The sequence below is a fragment of the Larimichthys crocea genome, chromosome III (assembly GCF_000972845.2).
Source record: "Larimichthys crocea isolate SSNF chromosome III, L_crocea_2.0, whole genome shotgun sequence".
Lineage (NCBI taxonomy): Eukaryota > Metazoa > Chordata > Actinopteri > Sciaenidae > Larimichthys > Larimichthys crocea.
Window position 1 is genome coordinate 23,973,167 of NC_040013.1, and position 15,619 is coordinate 23,988,785.

Below are 15,619 nucleotides of genomic sequence, written 5' to 3' on the forward strand. Positions count from 1 at the left end.
AGCACAGAACAGTCAGTACACAATGTGGACTGGTAGTTTGAGGTGCCAGTTCACCTCTTGGCAGGGTGTTTTGGAGCAAGGCACTGTTCCATAACTGTTCAGGGCACCCAACTACATGGCACCCGATTGCTCTGGCATCTCCTATACATTAATACATTAAGTAGATTACATTAGTGGGTTGTCTTCTTCCTATTCTTCTTCCTGTTCTTCAATTCGGAGTAAAATGATTCAACAAGCATTGGATGGGTCAACAAAGAGCTCGATCGAATCTATGTTATGTTTACGTAAGTAAACATAATATAGATTTCGATCGATCAACATGTTTCAGGGACTTTCTAAGGAACTGAGTACATGTAACACCGCCTCGGCTATCCTGCTGACTAACACGCAAACCTCTCTCTCTTTTTCACTCGCATGTAGACAAAGCGTTTGTGGCAAATGACAGCCACCCTGTGGCTTTCTGTTGTAGTTATATAAGAGTGGCAGAGGACTCGTCTTCTCACACCATCACACTTACCCTCTGATCGATGCAGGCAAACGCCCGCACACACACACACACACACACACACACACACACTACCACTCACAGCTATTAGACTCTGTCTGTCATGTTACCCCATTGACTCTTTACTAACTCAGAGAACAGGAATAGACTTGCAGCTCACTATTTTGCTTGAAATTGCTGCCGTTCGTCCAGTAAGTGAAAGAAGAAAGATACTACGGCAAAACACCCACTTAGGGAAAACAGAAGCATGAAGGTTTATTAAGTTTCTTAATTAAATACAAGACTTCTCAGTTAGCAAACAGGACTGGGAACACGAGGCAGCTGATTGGCAGCTTGTGCATGTGTGTAACTGTAAACAACAACATCCTACCTGAGTTGCATATGGATTATAAAAACAATCTCTGTTTGATATCCAAACTCATATTTGGATAGACCAAAATGTGTTGCCTTGCACATTGAAAAGAGAACTGTATGTTTAGTTTTCCTTTTTTAATATTCTTCTTGTCTCATGAGACAACAGTATGCTGATTTCTCATTATGTGTTTTTACAGAATATCTTGTATTTGAATAAGCAAAGTTGTTTTGTGTGTGGCGGTTGCATGTGTTCCCTCTGGGTTTCCTCCACGAGCTCCAGTTTCTTTCCACTTACCTTTCATGTTTCTGCGTTTGCAATGACAGCAGACATTTTGTGTAAAATGTGTTTCTCTCCTGGGTGCGTTTGTGTTTTGTAATTTCACATATTTCTGATTTATGGGAACAGAACGCTGCTTCAGTATAATGGGTATCTGGCATTGAAGCTGCAATTCAGGACTCTCATAATGCCTCTTATACTTTGACACACACACGCTCACACACAATACGAAACATTAAGATAAGCATCCATGAAGCTCAAACATAACATCTCATGGTGACCCTCAGTAAATGCCTCTGTATAAACATGTCAAGTTCCTCACAGGAGTGCTACGATCACACATTCACCGTTATCCATGTGTATCTCATCCATGGGCTGGTTTGCTCCTGCTATAGTATCAACATCATCTTAGCAAAGCTAAAGAGATGTGAGCAACCTCCTGCATGCCCACACACACATGCATGCTACATACTGCAAACATATTAAATTTTAATAAAACTTCCCCACATTATTTGATCAGCATGAACGGTGTCAAAATCAAAGAAAGGCAATGTGAATGTGTATGCCCAAGGCTGGGAAATTACTCAGGTTTATAGAATATAAACACAAGTACATACAGTGTGTAAGGGGCCATATATAGTATAGAAGGTTATTTAGTACCAATTTAAGATTTAAGATTAAGAAATGTGAAACAACACGTCAAATTATGTGTTTGTTCTGAGAAATAAAAGGTACTGGATTCAAAATATCAAAAGTTTAAGTTGAATTTATTATTCTTGTACAAGAAGGAGCGTTTAACAGTGCAACACACAAGAGGGTTACAGAGAAAAGGCTCCTTGAGGAGCTCTAACAGTTGGTTCTTATATACAGTGGGCTGTCTCGGACACCTCCCCACTGATACAGATAACGTCATAACATTCCTTTGGTTGGTTTTCTGCTCAGAAATTAGCACTATATTTTATATCTACGTGGTACTTCCACTAGCCTGTCTCTCCTGTCCTTGTACCACTAATTTATAATTGTCTCTCCCTACCAGCCTCAGTAAATCAGAGGCCAACTAAGGGAGGTATGGTAGACATACAAAAGACAGGACAGACACACACTATCTGTATGAGTGAAGACATCTGCACCCCAGTATAATCCTAATTTTGCTTTGATGACAGCTTTGCGCACTCTTGGCATTCTCTCACTCAGCTTCAAGAACTTCACCTGGGATGTCTTGTAAGAGTTACCGTCTATGTTTTTTTTGTTTTTTCCTTCACTCTGCAGTCCAACCCATCCCAAACCATCTCAGTTGGGTTGAAGTTGGGTAATTGTGAAGGCCAGGTCATCTGATGAAGCACTTCATCACCCTCCTTCTCCACATCTGTCTGAAAGAGGTGTGATTTGGGTTATTGTCCTGTTTTGTCATTGTCCAAATGATGGTGACACTAAGCGCAAACCAGAAAGGACAGCATGTCCCCCGCTATATATAACTGAGTTTTGAATAAATTGCCAGCAGTGTCACCAGCAAAAGCCTGTGTTAACCTCTCGAAATGCATACAGAAGTACATGTATAATAGATTCTGACTGAAAAGTCAAAGTATTTGCTCCAAGAGCAGGAAATACAGACTCAGGCAGGACTCGCAATTGACAGTTTTACATAACTTTGGATCCATGCATTGAGTTCAAACATGGATACAGTGTTCAGTATACTGTACTGTGGTTCTCAGTGAGTCAATTTTCTATATTGTTTGCATGTGAAATGCTCAACAGTTTCTTTAACTTATTTTCTCTAAGATTTTATGAAACAATCAATAGCATTAATTTCATTTTCAACTGGACGTCTGGCTTGTTAAATTATATTTCATATGCTCACAAAATGTTTTGAAATTATGACTGCGTAGCTTGATCAGATTTTATTTCCATTTTTATTCATTTATTTATTTATTTTACAAAAAATGCCATCTGTGTGTTAGGGGATAACACACAGATCACAAATGGCTATAGACCTTATGACTCTGTCACGCACACACACATTGTACAGAGTGTAAAAATGTGAATTTACTCACACCCCTGACACTTAATCAATCACCCTGCTGGAAATGTGAGCTTCTGAGGGTCTGCAGATGTTCGCCGTACTGTGAGGAAGCCTCGGTTAAGACCGTCAGCAGGCAGTTATTGCCCCATTAAGTATACAGGCACACATACACACAAACACACACGCCACAACATGTGCGCAACATCTACACAGTGTACAAGCAAGTGATAAGAACAACGGCTCATGAAGTGTAAGCATGAAAGGAAGGATGAGCCCGACGAGACGACGGTGCTGTCTTTGACTAGGTCCCTTTATCAGAAGATGCGGTCTCTAAAGCAGAACCGAACATGGCTCGAGTACTTGTCCCTCTCTGCATTGAAATTGTTTTTATAGCTCAAGAATGTGCCGATGTAACTGTAATGTAAAAGACGGATATAAAGCTATCAGTGCAAACACAAGGAGACAGCAGCAACTCAAAAGAACCGTACTGACTGAAAATGCTCATCTCAGGGCATTGAATATTTTCTAATCTAAGCTTCCTCATGTGTGAGGCTGAACAGGTTTCTCTTTTTTCATGCTGGTTCAGATTTATTGCATCATCATGGAGTGAGGAGTGACAGATGAGAGAGAGAGAGAGAGAGTGCAAGGGATGACATGCAAGAAGGGTCACGAGCCAGATTCATCCCTTGGCATTGTGAGTACCTACTATCTGCTTCACCCTGCTGAGCCGCCATGACATTCCTGAAAGATATTTGCTCTGTGTGTGTGTGTGTGTGTGTGTGTGTGCTAAGGTGAGATGATGAGTTGTATGTTTGAGTGGGCCTGGGGCTCATTGCACAGTGTGACTCAGGCTTTGTTAGCAGCATGAATCTCAGACATGTGAGCCTGCCAGCAGTCGAGCTGTGTGTAGGCCAGCTGTGTGTGCAAATAACTCCAAAGCTATAGATGTGTGAGGTGTGGTCTGCCTCCACCTCTGCTAATTAAAGGACGAGTCAATCCTGGTGGTTCACTTTGTCGTCATCTGACCTCTCTCTGCTGAAATATATACTGTATGTATATATAAACAAACTTGTGAAATTAATTTCGTCACTTTAACTTTCAAGATGTGGTTTAGATATCATGCTGTGTTTTGGAAATAGGCAGTACAACATTTCTGAAGTAGGTAACAAAGAAGTGTAGAAACTCAGTTTTTCATCTGTTTCATCAGTCTTTGCAGTTTTTCATCAATCCGTGTGGATTGTGGAAACTGAACTAGTCTCAGGGGAACAGTACATTCATCAGCTCGTTGGTTTGAGCCCGGTAAGTAAAATGGTTGCTTTGTTTCATTAAAACGAATGTCAAGAGGTCAGCGTCCTGCGCTCCAAACAGTGGTAAACAATTAAACAAACGAGAGCCCGCAGTAAATTACGGACAGAGCTCTAATCTGGCGATTTGCAGGACGTCTCGGTTAAAACTTTGGACAGAATAGTTTTAGATGTCTCAGGTTCTCAGATGCAAAAAATATTCATGAAGTAAACAAAATGTGTCTGCTACATGATTTAGGAGACGCCTTTATACTATCTATATTCTGATGTTCAAAGGGACAAACCCCCAATGCTGGAATGGTTGCTCCATTTCTAATGTGTGTAAATTTGATAACTTGTCTTAAAAGCCTAGAAAAGAAGCTGAGATGGACTATTTAATTAGCAATTATTCTGATTTCTCCAGCATTATATAGGCCAGTGTCTACTTTCTTCAAATAAAATTCAATTAAAGAACAACAAGCTGTGGTTTTATTAGGGTTTATATGTCAGATTATTTCTTAGCCAGGCACAGATTTCCTGGAGTCTTGTCGTTGCCGTGAAGTTACCAGGCAAACAGACCCGGTGAAGAATCCGGAAACTTAATTAAAACACTCCTCGTCATTGCGCATTCGAGCTGCTGCAGCCTCCTGGTTCCAGTCTTAAAGCTAAGCTAAGCTAACCATGTCCTGGCTCCAGCTTTAACAGACTGACATGAGAGTGGTATTGACTTTCTCATATCTCAACTCTCAGCAAAAGCGAATCGGTACATGTGAAGAAACTATTGCTTTAGATTTAGATTACAGAATACTATGAACTTATACATTGGGAACATAAAGCCAAACTTGTCTGATAAAAAATACACAATTTGCATTTATATATTTTGTTGATGCTTGCTTGATACCTTTTTTTTTACATCCTTGTTTTTGTTTTCCCTCTAATGAAAGGTTTTGACTTTTTTAAAATGTTTTTTCTTCTATCCAATTATCCTTCCCTTAATAATAGCTATACATCTGTAAGCCTGTGTTGTTCAAAATAGGCTTTATATGAAACATTAAAATTACTTTCACCCACCTTGACTCCATGGAAAAAGTCAGTATGTATTATCCCATAGGACTCACTGACATTTTGGCAATAATAATCAGTTTCATAATTGGTAGGGTAGGCTCATTAATACAGTGATGGTCTTGGATATATTGCATATGCTAAACATCTCCCCCCAAATTATTCTTTTATGTTGAAAATAGCATTTAGTGACACTAACAAGTATTTTTCAATTTGCATTCTAATGGAAGATTTACTTGTAAACACTGATAATTAACTGGGAATTTTTTGAGCTTGTTAAAAAATGATTCGTTGACGACAAGTAATTAAGACAAAATGACACACATTTTATTGAACTAATAATAAAACTCCTTATCATGAGTGTTTAATTTGCCTCCACACGCCATAGCAGGATCTATTTAGGAAAAGTTCACCAAATCCTGAAACGGAGACTGGAAACATTTTCAGAAAAGATGTATAAGTTTTATTCAGGGTGTACTTGACTTTGACTTTGACTAATTCTCAACATTATTGATGATACACTGTCTTCCCTGTCGCTACAGCAGTTTCACTAAAAGTCCCAGCTGAAGGTCCACATGGGATGTTCTCAATGTCAAGAAATGAAAATGAGAATAATTCAAGTCAAGGCTCTCCATCATTCCAGTGGGAGGGATGAATAAACCAGCACACAGTCTAACTCACCTACAACCAAGGACGAGTCCTTAAACTTCTGGAGCTGCTGAAGGTGTCACCCTGAGCCTGATCTGTTTTTTTAAGCTGATGACTAATAACTTTATCAGCATTACATAGTAACTCCCTTGCCCTCTCTTTCTGTGTCATCGTCCCACCAACATCACCAACACACGACAACGTAGAACTTCTTGACTGACCTGCACCCCAAGAAATGACTAATCCATGATTGTTTTCAGTAAATGGCCACCATAAAGTCCAAGCTTGAACCTGTGGTCATCTCTACAGTTTAACTGCATCTCAACAAATTACAAAACTCCCTTTACTGAACCGTGTTAGGCCGTGTCCCAAATCGGGTTTACTGTATACCGAGCAGTAAGTCAGGATACGTTCAATCACTTTGTGTCATCGCTGATAGGTGTGGAATTACACGGCTGTAACCTCTGCATCTGTAAAATGTGACAAATTGTGTTTTGAGATTGTTGACGCAAAGTTGTGTGAATCCTCAGAACATGGGCAAATAAAACATACCATAAAGTCCACCTTAAAAAGTTATGACATAAGTGTGTCCCCTTCCCTACCTGTGTGTGTGTGTGTGTGTTTTGCTGGAGGTGGCGTCCACTACTGTTGAACTTTCCAGACCATTTAAAATGGATTTGCTTTAAGACTAAAGGACTAAGGACTAAATAACTGAATGTGGTTTTTAAAACGCCAAAATAAAACCCTAAATATTGCCTCATTCTTATATTGAAGATTAATCCATGGTACACCCACACAGGTGTTTTCACTTAACTTGTTGAACAGACATCTGCTCAGGATTGCGTGCTGACTGTTACGTCTTCTTTCGTTCTCCAGCGTGATAAATGGTTTTCCGAAAGTTTGTGCTCTGCATATTTGGAAGATTTGTTCCGATTCATCTTTATTTGCCAAATAATCATAAAATAATCCAAAGAAAATAGAATTATAAATATTTTTTTCTTTGCTTTGAGTGAATGTTCTTGTCTGCGCGATACTGGGTGACAACGTCAGGAGACACTCTGGAGTGTTTCCATCACTCCATGATGGCAGGTTCAGTGATCTGACTTAAACGGCACAATGTAACCAACTGAAGAGCCAGGTGTTATCGGTAATGAACCTTTTGTTTGTGTGCGTGTGTGGCTGCCACGTCAGTGAAACCGACCTCTCGCTTCTCTCAACACACCTGCCGGCACTAAAGTAGGACAGTCACACGTAAACAAAAGCAAAGCTAAGAAAAAAAAAGCATCGTAAGCAGGACGCCAATAGATTTCCTTTGGAGAGTAAGTAGCTGCTCACCCTTCAACCGTCACATTTTAACCATGTAATCTAGCCCGGGGTAATTGAATACGTGGCAAGCATGCAGAGATATGAAGGAGATGAGAGAAGGAGAGGAAAGAAGACGAAGGAGACATGGAGAAAAAGGAGAGGACCCGAAACAACAGGAGAAGAAAGGAAAGGGGAAGAGAGGAAACAAGAGGACAAGAGAGGAGAGAGAAAGAGAAAGAACAAGGTAAGAAGTGGAGATACAAGGGAAGAGGAAAGAGAATATGAATAGAGTAGGAAAAGGATGGGATGAGAGGAAGGAGAGTAGTCGAGGAGAGGAGAGGAAGCACGAGAGAAGAAGAAACGTGGTGAAGAGAAGAGAGGAAATGAAAAGACACTGTAAACGAGAAGAGGAAAAAAAAAAGTTAGCTGCGAATGGGGCGGGCGAGAGGAACAGGAGGGGAAACAGATGGAGACCTAACAAAAGGGAGAGAAGGAACAAAGAAGAGAAAGAAAAAAGGACAAGAGAAAAGCGAGAAGGAGAGAGATAGACAGGAGAGGAACCCAACCAGCCAGATATGCTGCCCTATATCTACAGCTCTGCGTTTTGGATAATGAAGAGGAGCAGGTGGGCGAATAGATTCTGTCAGAGTCTACGAGACGCGAGGACACTGGCACACACGCACACACACAGCCACAAGCATGCCAACCGATCTGCCATCGTTATGACATCCCTAATTCTGAGGATGGAGCCCTGTGTGTGTGTGTGTGTGTGTGTGTGTGTGTGTGTGTGTGTGAGTCTATTCTCTTCTCTGAAGCAGACTTCAGACGCTTAGGTAATTATGTCCCAGGTACAAATCAGTTTTCTTGTACAGAGTCAGGGAAGTGTGTGTGTGTGTGTGTGTGTGTGTGTGTGTGTGTGTGTGGTTGAGAGAGGAGTGTACGTGTCTTCTGATCTTCGTTTTTCTCAAACCTTTCTGCTGTTTTAAGCATCCGTTTAACTATCATTGCCAATACATCCATTGCACATACTGTTCATGCCGTCTTCCATCACATACTGTGAACCCAATCATCGTGTGTGTCATTGTCCGCCTCAATTAAACTCCTTTTAAGTTCAAAGGACAAAATCAAGAGCAATCTTGTGTGCAACATTTACTGACTAGCGACCCCTGTGGCTACAAACTGCAACTACATGATGGAGGAGCACTTGTTTTTGAAGGCGCTTCTTGATCAGGAAGAACGAGTGGAATGAAAAAGAAACATATAAATCATTTCTCATACGGCGGGTTCGAACTGATGTCCTCTGGAGTTCAGACTTGAAAAGACAGCAGTTATCTTTACACAAGCAATACAGCAGAGGCCCCTGAATGTATTGAATCAAGTGTTTTATTGGTTATGAATTAAAGTTTTCCATTTGTAAAAGGAAGATCGTTCCTTTTTTTAAAAGTTACCGTTTTGCTTTAAGGCAGGTTTTTTTTCCCTGTGCATTGTATGCACATATCAATAAAGCTTTTAATCTCCCACTCTGTTTCTGCCTTTCTGCTTTCTATTTCGCCTCCATCACCACTGTTGTTTCAGGCCTTCTTTTTTCCCTCATACGACCGCCTCTCTTTCCGTCTCTGCCTGCCCACAGAGGCAGCACATAAAGAGCCGGCCTCCGTGGATGGAAAGGGAACACACTGCAGAGAATATCTCTTCAATGCTCAGCCAGCTCGCCCCTCCATTCTCTTTCCCTCAATCAGCCTCTTTTATTTTTTATTTATTCCCTCTCTGTCTCTCTCACACAGTCTCTGTTTCTCTCAAGTGTTCCCAATGCGTGCTCTTCAACAAAAAAAATCACACACACTTAGCCAGCCAACCAGGAGCTGCGTTTTGACAATTCACAAACTCCAAAAGTGCGCTAAAAGCTCCGGTGAGACAAAGAGTGAGGGAATGTGTGAAGGACACGCTGCTCCCGGTTGGGGGGGAAAAAGAAGCATGAGCAGAACTGCATCATAGGAAATCAAAAGCATCCAAATGGCTCAGTCTTTAGAGACAATGAATGAGCAAAAATAATCAAAGTATTGCTTTTTTACTTCACCATAAAAAATATTTTTTGATTCAGATTCTTATGAACAGAAGATTCTTTGAATAATTCTGTGCCTGTGAAGCCTTGGCTGAGACCATGCGCCGCCTCCCACACAGGCACCAGTACGAGCCAGTCAGCCATGTCAGTCACTTCTTATCTGTCAGTAACTTCTTCGAACTTTCTGACTTTGTTACCTTGATGTAATTTAGCACCCAATGACTTCTGGGAAGTGTGGTTTTGTCAGTTTTGAAGGTCAAATAATTTTGACATCTTTACATGTAAGCATAATTTCAGCAGTGTACAACATGTAGTTTACACTACATCTTTAATCCACTCTTTGACAAGGTGGATTTCTTACTTGGTTTTGAATTTGAACATGAAGCAAATTCTGTGTCTATTTTTGATTGCATAAAGAAGACTACATTCATTTGACTGAGGTCAAAAGGATTGAAGAAAGTGGAAAATGTTGAGTTAATAGCATGCATGCCAAACTTCAGACTTCAAAAATAGGGAAGGATTTCGAAACCAAAGCCTGGTTATGGCAGTCTACCCTTTAGAAAGAAATCATATGTTTCAGCAACTTTGTTTCCTGCATTTTGGTGACTCAGGAAATACAGATAATTTGCCCCTCTGGCGTGAAGTTGAATCTCTGGTAAAAAACTAATATTCATCAGTTTTCACTCATTGCCCTCGCCCGTAGAGCATCGGTGCATGGCACAGCATGACAAGCCAGCAGAAATGACTTGTTTCACTATCAGATTTGGATCATCATTTTGGTCTAATAGTAAAACAGGAAACTCTATGGAATCATTTTATCCCTGGCAAGGTTGCAGAGGGCTTAACCAGGCCAATGGAAGTATATATATATATATATATATGTGAAAGATTCATGTAGTTTCATAGCTGGAAGTCTGACTTTTTTTGCTTCACGTGCCACCGAGCAGCTTCTATAGAATGAACCTGGAGTCCCGCCTCCAATGCTGTATCCGGATTTCTTTATGCATCCATGTAATTCACTGGGAAAATGGGACGTGATGAAGAAAATTCAAAGACAGGAGAGGGCAAGCTTTTGGAAAAACCCAATATACTGCAGTTATACATCAAAGTCAGCTTACAGGTATTGGGGAGTACAACTGCTTGACATGTGTGGCTAGCTTCTACAAGAATAACACAGCAAAATCAAACTGTTTAGATCCATTATGGTTAATGTAGTTGCCATGTTTATCATAAAAAACATTTACAAAAAGATATTTCCTACTGAAATACATTAGATTAAAAATTGTGCTGACCATTCCGAAAAAGAAAATCCGTGGTTAGCATGATTCGATAGATTCAATTGGACAGTTTAGATTCCCAAAATACATTTTGAGGATGCTCTTGTCCAAAGTGTTATAATACTGTAGGCTCAAACTAATTGAGTCAAAGCTTTATGAATGAACAGTGATAGAGATTCCCAGGGTCACAACCTGACAGTGTCCCAGTGAGCCCAGACAGAGAATTTGAGAAAGCAGGGCAGGAGGAAGCCTTTTAAAAGTCCAAAGCGGTGATGCAGAAAGTCTGACAGTAAGTGGAGGATAAGAGTGCATGATACAGTGAGGAAGAGTGACTCGCTCAGAGACATAGCTACCATTAAGGACAAAAAGGCCATGTCCCTACGAATTTGTGGATTTTAATAACCTGAGGACAATTACAGACTGATATTACACAATGTTTTCATACGGATGATATGATATGTTTAAACTTTTAATGTAATGACTTTATTTTGGTTCCTCAAGGGGAAGTTATACAAATGACTTCAGCTTTTCTTATATCCTGGTTATGTCCTCGTCCTGGAAGGAAAGCAAGGCATGCTTTATTTTTTTTTATAGCACATTTGACACCCAGGGGCAGGTTTTCATTTTTATTTTATGTAGATATGAGCTGCTTCATTCTGCATTTGGGAAAATCACGAATCAGGTGCTGTAGAGCGGTGACCAAGTCATGGCAAGGCAAAGAGAGCTAACACCCCCGCTGCTGTCAGAATGCAGATCACCAGCTATATTGTGACCTGGAGGTACGAGGTCATCGACACTTCCTCAGCAATACTTCACACTAGTACCAGGACTGATAAATTCATACCAGGCTGCAGCAGGAAGACAGAGTGGCAGGAGTGTATAGGAGGGGAGTAAGGATTGAGAATTTCAAGTGTTGCAATGTGTGACACCTTGTGATTACTTGGAGCGTAATGCTTGTTCATCTAAAGAATCTTCTCAGGCGACGGGTTTTATGTGAGGTCCTCAGCTCAGGTATTTATCCTGCCAGTCAGTGTTTTGTGTTGCACATTCTTTCTTGTGTTCTCAGGAAACAAAAAGATGACCAGACACTGCCGTGCATGTCCTCCATCTCATTGTCTCTTTCAGATTTTGTAAGCATGTGCCGTCTACAGAATTTCCACTCTGTGTTTTCACTTTGTTTCTGCCCTCCTCTCGCTCTCTCTCTCTCTCCACAGGGGTGTCTGATAAAGAGCTGGCCTTCATGCATGAGGAGGGAATAAGGGATCCTTCTTTCTGTCTCTGCAAAGACAAAGAAGCAAACACAGAGTACACAAGTGGAGAAATAATCCAGGGATGCTGAAACATAGGCCTGATTACTGACAGGAAATCTGTGAGCCAGTGATACTCTGAAACACAAATGAAGATGCCAAACTGACTCATCATTAGAAAAACCACCAGGACCATTTGCAGTTTTATAAATACTTCACAAATACTAGGGAGCTCATAATATGACAGAAATCGATTATATACTGCATATGTTTTCATCGCCTTAGAATGACTCATACCTACAGGCACCGTGGGTCCTCACGTCCTACAGCACGTCCTACAGCACCTATTGTAGTTTCAGGTCCATGCTAGGAAAGAGAGGGTGAGGCGAGGGGGTTACTACTAAAGCTCCAGCTAGATGTTATCTGGATGCTTTCATACCTCCCGTGATTTAGATAAATGAGCAAATGACTGATATGAATCACAATAGTTGCCCTTCCTCCTGAACGTAATTAATATAAAGTCCTTACAAGTCAAATTTTTACTGGTTCTATTGTGAACCTAATTACCCAACTGTGAAGGGCGCATTGTGTCATATTACGTGCACTGGACCTTTTATGCAGGGAGAAACACACGGCATTTCTTTGTACAGAATTATCAACATCACCTTCTGCACGGTTCGGTCAAGTCCTCAAAGGAATAGCCAATCAGATGGTCTCTTAACCTACACAGTAATGGATGCTTTGTTCATAAAATAACAGCGGATGGGTTGTATTCCACTGAAACACAGAGGAGGAATTCACCATAACAGGTCGTTGTGACAGCACCGCGGCAGGGTTATTGTTTAGGGACTGCTATTAAAAATGTCATTGTTACATGTAATTGGAGCGCAATATTAGAGAAAGCTTCCTACGTCCAACGCCAACAAGTGCAAGGAGTGCAAACCTCAGAGGTGGAGTGCCAGTATATTAATGTTTGCACTAGAATAATACTCATGGAAATCATTTGTTCTGAGGTCTGAAATTAATAAACCACATTTGTTTGAATAGACAGTACAAGTCTTTTTTTATAAAATGGAGACAAGTTTGAAAACATCAAGCATTTTGTGCTATTTGATGGGATTGTTTAGTACAGTATACTTGTCTTGTTCCCACATTGTACATACATCCTTAAAACAGGGTAAAATTCCATGCCATGGGAACATTTTCTAAACCATCTTTCCCAATATTACTGTGAGAATGTTTCTCCATGTCTTTATTTATGTTTTGTACACACACAGCCATATACAATGTTTAACTATAATAACCGGGTATGCTTCATTGAACTGACTTAAGCAAAAATAATCATTTCAATCTGTCAGTGTCTGATCACTGTGAGGGATGATGAGGTGGCAAAGTACAAGAGTATTTTATAGTGATATTGCTGTAATGCTGTAATAATTTGCAAACGTGGTGGTGAGTGCCTCACTGATGAGTCCAAATGATGAATGACTACCATCATGTCGCGGTCCTCCTACAGTAAATGTTTACGCAGCCACTGTTGTGATCCTAGACAATCCCAACCGCTCCAACGGACCCTCGAGGAAATGTGGCACAGACCGTCAGTGTTTTGCACACACTTGCTGATGCACATTGTGTAGGCTACTTTGTTTTAAACCTCTTTAGTTTTCTGTCACCCCAGCCAGCTCTAAAACAGGGAAAAAAAGCAAAGATAAAAGTCTCTTAACTCGTATATTCTGGACTATCAACGAGAGTCTTACATTTCTTTCTCGAAACAGTAGTGTTTACTATTGATTATGTGGCAGAGATGCACATAAAGATTTATCAAAATGCCTGTAGCGGAGTCAAATGCCAACCCTTGTGACTGTGGAATGAAGCCAGTGCAGTAGTACCAAAAACTGCAGTTGTCCGAACAACCGCGTGAAGCTGGCTACAAAACAAGTCTCCATAAGCCTCCATATTAAATTAAATTCCCAACTTCACAGCAGAGATAAACATGTTTACAGCCTGGTAGAACTTTCCCTGTTCATGACAACTGTTTTGAGCATGACCATGTACAATTAAAAGCTTAATTGACTGGTTGGGGCCATCACTGGCGGCTTGTCTGAGTACCCAGGTTTCATTCACCCCGCCTAAGCTTCATCCATGCTCGATGTCTTTATTTTGTGTAAATAGGGTTAGCTTGGAGCTTGGAGCAACAATTGGGTCATTTGTTTGCTTCGCCTGCAACATGCACACGGGACGAACTATACTGTCTATTAATAGCATCTATAGATAGAAAAGACACATTCCAGGGTAACTTATTTTCAGCTGATGATATACTAGCAAAAATACGAAGCCATGTAAATCTCACACATTGGACCTTTTTTTTAAAGCTGGATTTATGTTTCTGCATTAAGGTCTAAAAAGGGAATCACCATGAATGCTTTTTAGTTCAGATACCACATGTTCCATCCTGGTATCTAAAACATAGCCTCACTTTGGAGGTGTAACTACTGTGGATACATGTGTAGGCTCGGTTTCTATGCGTTAAAACCCTCTGCACACAACTAGTAATTTAAGCCAGGCATGACTCTGAAAGGTGTGTCAGAGGTTTCAACTTTTAAATGGGTGTAAAAAGCTTTAGTATATGTACACATCTATTTCATTTATATCACAGTGTGTGTGTGTTTGACATAACAATACATGTTACATTCTGCTATTAAAAAATAAAGTGCACAGTAAGAACCTCGCTCCAGAGTGTCATAAACACGGGCAGGTGTAATAAAATCTAAGAAAAGAGATCTGCTTTCCTATGGCCGAGGATTGCTGCTGCTCCTGAGGGTTCACAGCTCAGAGAGAATTCATTGCCACGTGTAGTTTGGATCGGAGCGATGGACAAGAACAGGGAGGAAAGAGTGGGGCTGATAAAAAATAGGGGTGCACAGAATGGAGTACAAGATAGAGTATAAAAGAGAACTGAAGGGAAAGATAAACGAGGGGAATGGGGGGAAAGGAAATGAAAAAGAAACATAAAGAGAAGTGTGAAGAGAGTGAAATTAGAGACGGGGCTTTGGGAATGGGGCGAGAGGTAAGAGAGCTTAACAGCATACCCAGCCATCTGCATTTCAATTTCCTCCAGCTCACCAAAGCTCTGTTGTCAATCTTTCTTCTCTCTCAGTTCCATTACTGTTTTTCACCCTCCTTATTTTCCTCCCTACCTTGCATTGTTTCTCCCTGTCACTCATCATTGTAATTCACTCTTTATCCCGTGACAATTTGTTTTGTTTTGAAGTACAGTATAGATCTGAGCCAGAGCAGGGACGGAACAAAGTTTCATATCCATCCATACACAGATACATTTATTCAGATGGCTGCTTCTACTTGAACTGTTGTATACTGATATTAAATGTATTACATTACAAGATCTCCGTTCAAAGTGTTACTCAAGTAAAAGTTATACAGAATTGCTTCTTCTAGACCAGTGGTTGAAGTACTCCTTTGTAACAGACGGCTCCAATAGGTCATCCAATCAAGCAGGTCTGATTTGGTTATCAGGAACAAAACTAATATGTCACTAATCACGTTCCATTCAGGCAAAAT